The following is a 13,809-nucleotide window of genomic DNA, read 5'->3' as shown; positions in this document are numbered from 1 at the left end:
ACCCTCATCACACTGATCCTACTGTATTCCAGTATTTAAAAAGATTAGAGTGAAAGTTATAAATCTGAACTCCATTGTATTGTAGCAAACCTGTGGTGGAAACAAATGAATCCTATGTCCATGGCATTTAAAGAAGAGGAAAAAGCAGAGAGACCCATTAAGGATTAGATTCTGAATCAAAGGGCCAACTGTGAGGTGTTTACTTGCTAGCTGTGATTTTCAGAACTTGGCTGAGAGATGAGACCTGGGTTCAGGTAGAGACCAATCATTGCTTAGAAGAGGCATGGGGTCAAATGAAGCAAAAACAATTAATTGAGCTGCTACATGCTTTAAGTCAAAGATTGACATAGGAAAAACTTGGACTGGATTTCATGGAGAGGTGGGCCTTCGTGACTGGGTATGAGCCACTTGGGCATCCCCTGTATGCTCCCAAAGGCTGAGCAATAGGGAAGTATGCCTTTGGTTCTCCCATCCATCTGCCACATCACTGAATTATGAATGTGAGCCAATCCTGCCCATTTGAATGTTGAGACCTTCAATTTGTTGATAATGGTAGAAAATTTTGAGAGCAGAGGGGTCTCATCAATCTTCAGCTAAGCTGTGCCAGAAAGTAGAGCTACCAGTGAGAATGCTTCTTGTGAGGCAGCCAGGCCATTCCAGAATTTCTGGGACTTGTTATACCTTCTGCTGCATACTTCCTCATGAGATAGGTGGCTGCAGCATTGTTTCTTGACAAGGTAGTTTGAACTTCTAATTAATTCTTTGTGCCTGCTGCCAAGACTTCCAGCCAGTGTGTTGACTGCGATGAGGATTTTGTTTAATCCAAACCCTTGTTACAGAATCATATGGTGCCATGTGTCAGAGCTGGGTGGTGTGTTGGGTTCACATGACCGCAAATCATGAAAAAGTAGTTTTGGAAGCATTAAAACTGCAGCTGAACCAGAGGGTTGTTGAAACCCTCAGGGTGGGCAAGTGGAGGATGCGCCCTGTTCCTCTGAATGGTGCCTCGTGAACAAAGCTGTGGGGGAGACACTCTCTGGAATAGATCCAAACAGAAAAGGCATTGGATTGGCCATGGTGTTAGAATGAGAAGTTGTTACAGATGGGGAGTCATACACTTGCATTTGCTCTGACCAAGCAGTCCAAGTTTGCTGAACATTGATTCCCTTCAAACGGTCTTTATTTCAGCCAAAGTAAGAGCCCATTTCCTATTCCCCATATAGTTCACGCTTTCCCATCTTTTCTCTCTATACTTTTCCATGGCCTTCTAACCTCTGCCTCTTAGAATCAAAGCTAAATTCCAGTGTCATCTCCCATAGGAGACTTTTTCTGATCCCTCCAATTGCTAGTGTTTTCTCCTTGAAATCAGTTTGTGTGCACATGTATGTATACATGTATACACATGCATATGTGTATATACATATATACACATGCATGCACATATAAAACAAATGAATGCAGCCTAAAGTAACACGTATAACATATGGTGCTTTAAGGTTTGCAAAACACTATTTGTACACATATCCAAATACGATAATAGTAACAACATTTATATAGTACCTACTGTGTGCCAAGGCATTTTGCTAAGCACTTTACAAATATTATCTCATTTGATCGTCCCAACAAGCCCTGGGAGGGAGGTGCTGTTATTGTTCCTGTTTTATAGCTGACTAAATGGTATGTGTGTATATGGTATTTATAACATACATGTGTCATATGTGACGCATGGTTTAAATGTATATAACAAGTATTTTACACATATTTATACAAAGAGACAGAGATATATTAGGAAGACAAAGATGGGGAGAGAGATATGTAGATATAGAGTAAAAACAGAAACAGGCAGAGAGACCAAGGCAGACAGAGAGGTGAGAGGGCAGTGGGTCAATGCAGCAGGTTAGACAGAAAGTTGGATTCAAGAATCCCAGACCTCTGGATTCAGGTCCTTCCACAGACACCTCCTGACCCTGACCAGGGGCACACTTCAGTTCTAGATAAACAAAGGCATGGGGGTATATATAGTTAATTTTAGAGACAATGGGAAGCCAGGGGAGTTGGTTGAGTTGTGCAATCATAAGATTTGACTTGTGCTTAAGGAAAAGTAAGTGTCAGTTGTCTTTGTGGGTACTTTGAAGCCAGGATACCATTAGGTGGCTGATGCAATCATCTAAGAGAGAGGTGATGAAGGCCTGAACATTAATAAAATCTCATTAAATGAATATGTCCATGATATATTTAAGGAACTTGAGGAAGGTCTTCAGTGTGTTTTTTTCTGGAGTAGTTATAAGAAGACAGGGGACAGAATTACACAGGAGACAAAGGCATTGCATTTTGTATCATTGGGTCAAGTATTTAGGTTAGCCAGATCATAAAGCTGATGTAGTATAACTCCTTCATTTCACAAATGAGGAGACTGAGTCACAGAGAGTTCAAGAGCCTGACTTAACTAATAGATAGAAGAGCTAGGAAAAGAGCCAAGTCCTCCTGACTCCAAGTCAGGACCTCTGAGTACTGTCCACTGAAAATAGGACAGCAGCCATGGTGCCATTTTCTAAGAACTGGAATCACCACTCTCCAGTAATGACTTTCATTCCCTGCTGACCTGGTCTGAATTCAAACCAGTGACCCTAGAGATAAAAAGCCATAAAACCCTTAAATCTCATTACCAATAACCCATCAGAAAGAATTTTAAGTGGCTTTTCTATTAGCGGGAGACCACATTCTATAAATACTGTTCTCGCCAGGGCATTTCCTATTCTGCTTTGAAGATATACGACATTTTTTGGTAATCACTTTCTTGTCTTCTTTTTTAATCTTGTTTCAATCCAAACTATCTCCACCATGATGCAGTAGCTAAACTGGGCCTTCTATGAGATATTATCTTTCATTACCAATATAGTATCACCGAGATTGCTGCTTACATCATCTCTTATTTATGGGCTCTCTGTTCCTGTGGCCTTGTACAGCAAGAGGAGGGGGATTTCTCTAAATTTCAAAGATGGCAAATTCTTTGAATGACTTCTTACTGGATTCCAATTTATTTCTTCTTGCTTTTTCTCTAGGACTGCAAAAATAAACAATAATAACGACACCAACAAAATCCCCTCTTCTCTTTTCTGCGTAATGGAGGAATAGAAATGTTTGGACAGTTTGTGACTGAAGGCAGCTCTGCTTACCAGCAGCACATTAAGATTTTTCACCACATCTTAGTTCCTATAACTTATTTTTTTCTTTTCCTTTTTTTTTTTAAAGCAATTGGGTTAAGTAACTTGCTCAAGGTTACACGGCCAGTTATTTCTGGGCGTGGTGCTAAGTATCTGAGCCCAGATTCGATTCCCCAGGTCATCCCGACACTGGGGCCGGTGCTCTTACTCGCTGTGCTACCTGGCCGCCCCAGTTCCTATAACTTATTAACGAATTGGAATCTGGTCATTTCCTTTCCATATATGTTTTGTCAGAGATGCAATATGAAGAGATGGAAAGCAGGCCAGACTTGGAGTCAGGGAGCCCTGGGTTCATGTCCTTCCTCTGGCACATATGAGCTCATGACCTTTTGTAAATCACTTAATCTTTTATAATTCCCAATGAGATCTCTAAGACTTTAAGTTATAGATTAACTGTCCATCTGCTGCAGTGAAGGGAATTTCTACACCAGAAGGTTCCTACATTAGTTATATCACCAGTTTGTACTGAAAGAAAATTCCCCTTCACAGATTCACAGAGATTGGTGAAATTGTATGATATATTGGAAAGTCATCCAAGTAGAATTACTACTGGGGTATCCTCTAAGCTCCTGACTTTGGGTAAGTCTCTTTACTTCTCTGAACCTCAGTTTTCTCCTCTGAATCATCCACCCAGTCAATCATTCCATCAATTTACAAGCATCCAGGAGCTTACTATGTTCCAGGCACTATGGTGAGCTCTGCAAATGGGGGAGGTAGAGTGCATGAGTGCTAATTTAAAGTCCCTTTTAGCTCAAATATTTCGCAGTTCATTTTGATGTAGATCTTTGACAAAGGGTTTTATCTCATATACATGAAAGCTCTTATTGTTACCACTTCAAGACTTCAGCACTTGAATTCTCATAATTGTGTTGACATTACCCATGATTACCTGTACATACCCTCCCATCCTGTATATTCTTGCATGTCTTCTTTCATCGAGTTTCACCTAGTGATCTGGAGTTTTTCTCAAGCCTCCTTAATATTCCAAGAGTTAACCTTCAATGGACAGTGCTCAGTGTGTCCATCTGTAGCCCCTACCTTTCAGTACCTGATTAACTCACCTCCTTTTAAGGTCCTCGATGGTGCTTCTTCCACCATCTCTTATATGCCAGTCATCACTGCTAACATCCTGAAGTCTATGTAGGATGCCATGTGCAATGCTGATTCCTCTAATTATGGAATAAGAAGTTCTACTTTCTTTAGAACCTAATCCACTCTTCAGTGGTAACTTAGATCCTTAGGAAAGCTCCTTAATACTTCTCAGGCCTCATGAGTCTCACTGAGCCTAGCACAGCAACAATATCTTGTCCCCCAATCCCACTGTTAGAAGAGAATGCCTCCAAGCCCATAAGGACCTAAAGTGAACTGGGAGAAAGACGAGCATTAGGAATAATAAAGTTTATTATTACTTTAACTATAATCATAATTATAATCTCATGTAATATACTTATCATAAGTGGAGTCAATGCAGCATAATGTCTAGAGAGCTAGCCGCAGAGCCAAGAACAATTGGGTTGGAGACCCACTTATGACATTTGTTGATTGTATGACCCTGGGGCAGGTTCCTATATTTATCAATGCTCTGGGCAATTCTCAAAGACTATACATAACAGAGAAGTTGCTGTCCTACATGGAGAGAGAATTCTTTTAAGGGAGCTCCCTAAATTAATGAAATCATGCAAGAGGGACTAGACCTATGATTTCAATAGTATAAGGAACTTTTTCCCCCCTTTCTCTAACAATGAAGGTATACATACATGTACAGCCATTTATAAGGAGGTGACAATTACATCTGAACACATAGACTTAAGAGGGACAAAGAATGAATAAATTGATATGGCTATTATTCTGTTAAAATTTGTAATATATCATTGGTGAAATTATAGTATGAAATATTTTATATGTGTCAAAATGGCAACAATATTTTATACTTTAAAGATTTTAATGTCTATTAAATTGTTTACCATATAATTTTTACATATATTATACATTTATACAAAATATGAATGTCTATTATGTGTCCCTTCTAAGCCTATCTACTCAGTTCAAAAATCTTGTTACCTTTCTTTCTTTTTTTTTTAACATGACAGTATTCTGAGTATATTTTCTCATTCAGCAGACCTCAGTTTGCCTAGTACTAATTCACTTTTCTATAGACTTATAAGGCATACAAAATCCATTCCTCACAGTTCTCATTTGTACATGGACCATTGAGATGGTAATCAGTTAGCCAAAGGGAAGATTCTAAAAAAAAGAAAACAAAACATTTTAAGTCTAGTTGGAACTCTTTCAATTTACGATCATTGGACCATAGACCTAGAGCTGAATTGGTTTTCAGAAGCCAACTACCCAATCCAGTGATTTTAAAGATGCAGAAACTGAGATGCAGAAAAGTGGAATGGCTGACCCAAGCACAGCCAGATAGTAAATGGAAAAAGCCATATTTGAACCTAAGTTCTATGACTCTGAATCTTGCCCTCCTTCCATTATACCACGTTGCATGAAAATATCAGAATGTTGTTTATTAAAACAGGGATTCCAGAAGACAGCAACAAAGAGGAAGAACATGTCAGGCATGAGGAACAGCTAGAGCAAAGGCATAGTGGTGGGAGATGAGACCTCCTGTGAGAAGAGGCAACTTTCTGAAGGATTTATTAGAGTAGGGAGAATTGAGGTGGTGAGAGGGAAAAGGGCAATAGTCTAGGCAAGAGGTGATCAGGATCTGAATTAGGGTGGTGTCTGTGTGAGAGAAGGGGACCTATAGGAAACGTTGTAGAGAAAGAAATAAGATCTGGCAGTCAGTTAGATATGTGGGGTGAATGAAACATGATACCAAGGTTTCAAACTGGAATGACTGACTGGAAGGATGTCCTCAACCATAACTGGAAAGTTCAGAATTGGGTTGAATTTTAAGAGAAAGATAATGGGTTTAGTTTTGGAATATTGAGTTTGAGATATGGGTGGAATTCAGTTCAAAATGTCTAACAGAGAATTGGTAGTAGAGAGTTGGAGCTCAGGAGAGAGGGATTAGGAGGAAATAAATAAATCTGAGAATCAGTTGCATAGCTTATGGTTGAACTTATGGGGGTTGATGAAAAGAACAAGTGAGAGGGTAGAGAAAGTAAAGGGGAGAGAAGCTAAGGTAGAACCTTGGAGGATATCCACAGATAGAGGGCATGGCATGGCTAAAGAGACAACAAATGCACTTGAGAAGGGGCCATCAGGAAAGCTTCAGGAAACCGGAGAGAGAGAATAGAGTCATTGAAGCCTTGAGAAAACGGAGTGTCCATGGAAGAGAAGGTGACCACAGGCACGTTTACTTAGTATTTCTAGACATGTCAAGCATTTTGCAAATTTGGTCTCATCTTGGCCTCACAAAGTTTCTTGGAAGTAGATATAATTATCTCTATTTTACAGATGAGGAGATGGAAACAGACAGAAGTTCAATGAATTTTGACTTCAAATAGGTCTGTTTTCATAAATGCTGCCACTGAAAGTAAGGGATTTGCAAGAGAAAGAAAGAGATCAGGGAAGAGGCACCAAGTTTCTTGCCTTAAAATTTGCAATCTGATGATCTCTTCTAGGTTCCTTATTTTAGTATCATCTGGGTCCATAGGAATCGCCAAGAATGGGTAGCATCTCTATCACTGAGAAATCTCCCCAGATTCTGTGTTTCCTTTAGAATTTAAGTGGTTGATAAAATCTTCCTTAAGCTCAAAGAATCCCCACTAAGGGTTATATACAGCTTGGGGGAGGGTAGTGGTGGACATAATCTTTTAATTTTATACAGTTTGCTTATAAATAGGTGAACAATCCTTGACATAATTCACTATTAGAGAATATTTGGGAATATCAGAAATCTCCCCAAGTGAGTTCTGACAATTAGGATTTGTATTTTAAAATTTCTTCTCTTTTAAGAAAGGAAAACTTAAGGACTGTTGGTGTGTTTTATACAGCTAATACTGAAGGTTGAATATTTGTTTTTTGTTTGTTTTTTCTCACACCTCAGCGTGAAACCCACTTTCCTTTTTCTAACTCACAGCATTGTGTATGCAGGGCTGTTACACAGATTTGCCATATTACCCCCTCCTGGGTCACCTTGACCAGCTGTTAACCAACAGGGAAGCCTCCTAGGGAGATAAGGAAGCAGCATGAGATGCCCTAGTAACTATTACTTGTGGAGAGAGGAAAAGATCCTAGCAGACAGTGTTTGGATCCAGAAATTGCTACAACTTAAAGGAATATACCTGTCATGGAGGACAAATCTTCTTATCTTTTATTTCAGAAACGGAGGCCTAGAGATATGAAGGATTCATCCGAAAGTATCCATCAGCCAGTGGAACAGAAGAACCCAAAGGAGGCTGATGGATTGGCTTTTTCCCGATTAATCATCCTTTTTCCTTCTTCTCTTTATCCTTTCCTTTCTTCTTCTCCCCCTTCCCCTCTTTCTACTCCTGTTTTCTCCACCTTCTTCTCAAACTCAAGTTCAGTTAAAGTCAAATAACTATTTCTTCAATGCCTTAGTACAATGTCTATAGTGACAGGCAGTGCCATACTAGACACCGAGCATACAGAGATGAAAATGAAACAGGCCCATCTCATTTTTCTTCCTCTTTGGCAAAATCAGTTCAAGTTAGACGGCACTTATCCAGTGCCTGCCACATGGTGGGCGTGATTCTTGGTCCTGGGGATAGAGTAAAAAGGGAATGCCTGTTCTCAAAAAGCTTACATTCTATAAGCTGGGCTCCAAGTCTGAAGAGAAATAATCTAAATTGTACAGAGAGTAGAAATGAATAGGTGGCAGGGGTGGGGGCGGAGGGCTCTATTTTCCCCACTGATTTGTCTGCATTGTTATAAAACACATAGAAGAAAACAGATGCGATATACATTTTCATTTTACAAAATGAAAACCCACACAGTTAGATTTGGATTTTGTAAAATAGATTCACATAACTGGAAAAAACATACTTTAATTTGGCCTGGACTGACGAGTTGTATGTTACAGATTGAAAACTGATGAACATTCAATAGGTATCAATGACAATTTGCTGAGGTAGCTGAGTATATTGATACATTCTAGACCCAACTTAATGGAGCACCTTTATTGTGATTTTCATTAAGAGGGTAAAGAGTCATCCTTGGAGGCAGAAAGAACTAAGGTAAAGTCCCACTTCCAATATGTGAAGGCTGTGGACCTTGGGCCAGTTATTTAGTAGGGCTCTGGACAACTTAGACTCTGATTTATAGACCTCTACTGGTAGAGGAAATTTTCCTTCCTGAGAAGGTCCTATCCCAATGGAATCCCAGGCTTTGTATATATCCCTAATAGTGAATTGCAAGATGGGGTGGAAACCATTTTAGTGATATTCCCCATTGGTCATTCATTGTGAGACTTGGAAACTATGATTGATAAATCTAACAGGAGAAGAACAAGAGAGGTGGGAAATGAAACAACAAACTGTTTAGACCCCTTTACTTTTGTCAGGGCAGGATTTTTCTGGAGTGGAGTCCTGGAAGGAGGGTATCTATCTTTAATTTAAAAAATGGACCTTATGAGTAGAAGACGAGGGAAGAATGATTAGCCTGAAGTTGTTCTGGGGAAAAATAGAAGATCTGGGGACTTGAGTCGACTGCAGACTCCTGTCTATGATGAGTCAAGAATATGAAGCATCAACAAGAACCATGATGACTACAACCACAAATACAACAATGACCACAACCACAATAACAACGACTGCAACCATAGTGACAACAACAAAACTAATGGACTCTTGGACTCCATTGTGAGAAGTACAGCATTCAAGTACAGTGAAGAAACAGTCCTGCTCTCCTCTGCCTGGACCAGATCACACAGGGAGTATCATGTCCAACTTAGGAAGGCCAATGATAAACTGGAGAGTGTCCAGAGGAAGGCAGTCATCATGGAAAAGCATCCAGAGTCAATACTATATAAAAGGTGGCCAAAGGAACTGGGAATTTTTTATCCTTGAGAAGATAAGGCTGGGGGTGGGGAGAGAAGAGGAACATAGTAGTTGTCTGAAAATCTGCGACAAACCATCATTTGGGAGAAGGGTTATTAGACTTATGTTGTTAGGATCTAGAGAGTAGAACTACAATAGATGGAAGAGGTTAGGCTCCAAGGCAGGGAAAACTTCAATCTATTAGAGCTTTTCAAACACAAGAAGCTGCTTTAGGAGACAATGGGGATTGCTATCATTGGAGGTCTTTAAGAAGAAGCTGGATGACTTCCAGTTGTGGATGTCGAAGTGGGAATTATTTTTAATGCATGGGTTGTAATAGATGGCCCCTGAGATCCTTCTCAGCTCAAAATCCTATGGTCCTTATATGGTGAGAGACCCTCCACCCCAAGAGAACTTCCCCACTCTCTGCCTTTATGTGTGAAATTTCTATTCTCTGAGATTAAAGCTTTCAAGGCACAAGGCACAGGGGGAAGATGACCCCTACTTCCATGTTTCTGTGCTCTCTGCTCCTTCCAATGTACCTTCCATGCTTCTCTGATACCGAATCATTGTTGTTTATCCTTTGTTTCCAAAGAGGACCAATGACATCATGGGGCGATGTCTTGACTTGCCTGTGAACTGGTTTTAAGTGAGGCAGAGTTGCACAAAGTCACGCTCTCCTTTCCAGAGTCATTGAAATCCAGTGGTAAGACAAAAGCCAAGATCAATGTCTTGGAATGCAGTGGATGACCTTGGCATTTTTCATGTCTGACCCTGCCCTAAGGGCTCCATAGCATCTTCATAGGCCCCCCTCATGGCTCTTGGGAGAAATTCTTCTCATCTACACATTCCCCTGGAGAAAGATGGGTTAACCTGTCTTAGTCTGTCTGCTTGAGATAGTTTATCAGGGTGTGGCTGCTGTGTGTGCTATCGGTTCTTGGAGCCCCGGGTAAGAGTTAGGTGATTATGTCACAGTCTTCTTTAAGAATCCTGTGATGGCTCTTTAATAAGTCTAAAACAGTTTTCAAGGTTCTCCAAGATACAATGATTACAATTAAAAACATTTACCAGGCACATACTATGTGCAAGCATTGAGGATATAGAAACAGATGAGAGGCCACAAGGCTGCAGTTTAATAGGAGAGTAAATTCAAGGTAGAAAGATGCAAGTTCAAAGTTTTGGGGGCATTTGTAGATGTGGTTGCTAAGCATTTTAAATTGAATCAACCTCCTTGTTAAAAAAACAAATTAAGTTTAAAGGTCATATCTCTAAATTTTTATATCCTACTTACAAATTATATAGCAGTATGAAGCAATTATGAAGCAATACATGTTGCTTTGTCTAAGCCTAGAATGATCTGCTCAGGTACAAAATAATAACCATTAATATGAATGTGCTTCTATAAAATCCTTTTAAAAGAGTGATTAGTAAGGATGCTGTCCTAGGCTTTTTGATATAGTGCTGTGAGGCAGCTGGTCCAACGAGAAGGGAGAGGATGGAGTCAGAGAACCTGGTTTCCAATCCCAACTTTGCCATTTGTACTTGTGATCTTGGACAAGCCACTTAACCTCTTTGGGACTCAGTTTCTTCATTTTCATGTAGCCCTGCATCAAAACAAATGACTGCATGGCTTTCTGGGAGGTGTGGTTTTTACCATTTATTCTTTTTTTTTTTTTTAAAGCAATCAGGGTTAAGTAAATTGCTCAAGGTTACACAGCCAGTTATTATTTCTGGGTGTGGTGCTAAGTATCTGAGGCTGGATTTGATCCCCAGGTCATCCTGACACTGGAGCCAGTGCTCTTACTTGCTGAGCCACCTGGCCACCCCTAAGCAATTGGGGTTAAGTAACTTGCTCTAGGTTACACAGCCAGGTGTTTCTAGGTGGGTGCTAAATGTCTGAGCCTGGATTCAATCCCCAGATCATCCCGACACCGGAGCCGGTGCTCTTACTCGCTGTGCTACCTGGCCGCCCCTTTACCATTTATTCTAAAAAAAAGTCAAGCCATCCTGGTGGGGCAGAAAGGGCATTCTGGGACTTCTATCACTGGCAGTACCCATTTTAGCCCTTTTTTAAGGGCATTGAAGACCAGGCTTCCCGGGCACCTCAATGTTTCTCCTCCAGCTCCAGATTTCACAGTGGCTAAATCTTTTCTTGGTCCTGGAAAACTATATCACTTATTAGGCACTTGTGTTCTAATCTAGGGCTGTATTCAAAATGAGAAACTTGGATTAGTTTAGATAGCTTTTGAGGTGCTTTCATCTCTAAGTTTGTGAGCCTGTGAGCTTCTGATAGCCCAGACAAAACAAAACTTAGCTAGGTTCACACTAACTGTGTGGCTTCAGGCTTCAGGCATCAGTAGATTGGTGTACAACAGGTTGATCTTGCTTGTCCCTGCATTGCAAAACCATAAGATGGGAAAGGGACAGGGAGCCAGATTTCTGTTCAATCTAAGGAGGTGGGGGAGGAGAAACAGGGAAAACCCGCTCACCATTAGCAGTGTTTGCATGTGAAATGGACCCCTGGTTGGAGGAAAAAGCTTACTATCACTAGTGGTCTTCAAACAGAGCCCGCATGATCCCCTCCTGGGTTATACGGTAAATGGGATGCACAACTTGGGTCAGGATTGGCCTCCTTGCAGGAGATTAGGAATTTATGGACAGGCTAAGGTAGCCCAAGTCCAGGATCTCCTGGGTGGTAGGGCCATATCACTTGTCCTCACCTCCTAAAAAACTTTTTTTCCAGAGGTAAGACATACAATCCTTCCTGTCATAAATTACATCTAACTCCATAACTACTCTCATGATGCATTGCCCAAGATTGTTGCCGGAGAAGTCATGAAGGTATGGGCAATATTTTTCCATTCACTTTTTCAGTGGAGCATGAATGAAGAGTGGGGAATGGAATAATATGAAATAAAGTTGGAAAGGGAGGCAAGAGCCAAGTGATTGAGGGTGTTCAATGACAGGACAACAAGTTTTTAATTTCATCCTATAGACCATGGGAAATAAATGAAGGGGTTACAGTGGAGGGGTGTGTGACATAGTTGTACCTAATCCATCCCAGACAAATTTCTGTTCCTCTCTTTCTGCTCCCTTCCATTCAATAAATTAATAAATAAGCCAATTGCATGCCAGGCACTGAACTGGAGATATATTAAGCCTGAAATGAAATAATTTCTGCCCTTAAGGTGCTAATATTATGTCAGGGAGATAGCTTGCATTATCCATCAATCAATGTTTCTCCACACATATCTGTCTATATCCAATACATCTCTGCCTCCATCATCTATCTATCTACATGTCTATATATCTGTGTCATTCATATATATATATATGTCTATATCTATACCTATTGATATCTGTATATTTATCAATAAATCTAATTTATAGCAGGGGAGGATATTTGTGGCTGGGGGGTTGGGGGAAGGACAGGAAAGACTTCATCTAGAAGGTGATTATGGTTTATTTTGAAGGGAAAAAGGAATTCTAAGGAGCAGAGGTATCTTATATTCCAGTCAAATCATTCCCCAAATATGCCTTGCACATTGTCACTTGTCACTCTCTGGTTATTTGCACTGCTTTCCTCATATCTCCTCATATCCCCTGTCCAAATTCTGGTCATCCTTCAAAGACCAGCTTCATTAAAATCTTTTGCATGTGCCCTTCCTATAGTACATAGTCAGTCCTGCCTTATATTACACAGGATGTGCTACCCAAATAGAGACATATGGGAGGTAGGATGATAGTGCATTTTAATGACAGAATTTATTGGATGATGAATGACCATTAATTAAAGTGGTTTTGAATATATAGATCACACTGTTGTTATTTGTTTACACAGCTCAGCTTCCTTAAATAAATAAAAAAATCAATGAGGAGAGGGATTATAACTTTTTTCATCTTTCTGTCTTCTCCCATAATGTCATCATCATCATCATCATCATCATCATCAGTGAGATTTACAGTGGTTTTAATATCATAAGGAAATACAAAATATATAAAAAGTTAATGAAGATGTTAATCACTTTCTGTGTGCCCAGGACTGTTCTAGAAGCTGGGGGAGATACAAGGGAGAAGAGGCATTGTCCTTTCTGAATATTATCTCCTCCTGGCTAACTTAGCACCCCCAATTCTGTCATTCCATCCTTGTATACTATGAATTTAAGATCCTTCACCATCTCGGTTGTCATCATCTTAATAATTTCTAGTTTGAAAAAATGTTTTTCCTATGATATGTTGACTAGAATTAAAGACAATATTACTGATATTGTCCAACCAGGGAAAAGATACTGCTGTATTTATTCCTTTAGTATTTAAAATTATGCCTCATTCAAAATCTCCTATGTACAAAGTACTGCTCAGTGCTAAGCGGAAAGAATTCAGATAAAATGGTCCCTGCTCCTCCGGAATTTAGTGTATGCAACCCAAACAGAAATCAATCAAACCATACATTACTATCCTTGGGGGTCACATAATTGACTTAGAAAACCTTATAGTATTGTTATCTATGTTCTACTGTATTTTGATTCATTTTGTGAAATGTTTTTCAGTCCCATTTTAATCTGGTTCAGGCTGTATTCAGGAGTACTGTGGCCCTTTATGTGTCAGGAGTACTGTGGCCCTTT

The sequence above is a fragment of the Petaurus breviceps genome, unplaced genomic scaffold (assembly GCF_028583685.1).
Source record: "Petaurus breviceps papuanus isolate PSGF00001 unplaced genomic scaffold, PetGlider_PUasm1.0 490, whole genome shotgun sequence".
Classification (NCBI taxonomy): domain Eukaryota; kingdom Metazoa; phylum Chordata; class Mammalia; order Diprotodontia; family Petauridae; genus Petaurus; species Petaurus breviceps.
This window is presented reverse-complemented; position numbering follows the sequence as displayed.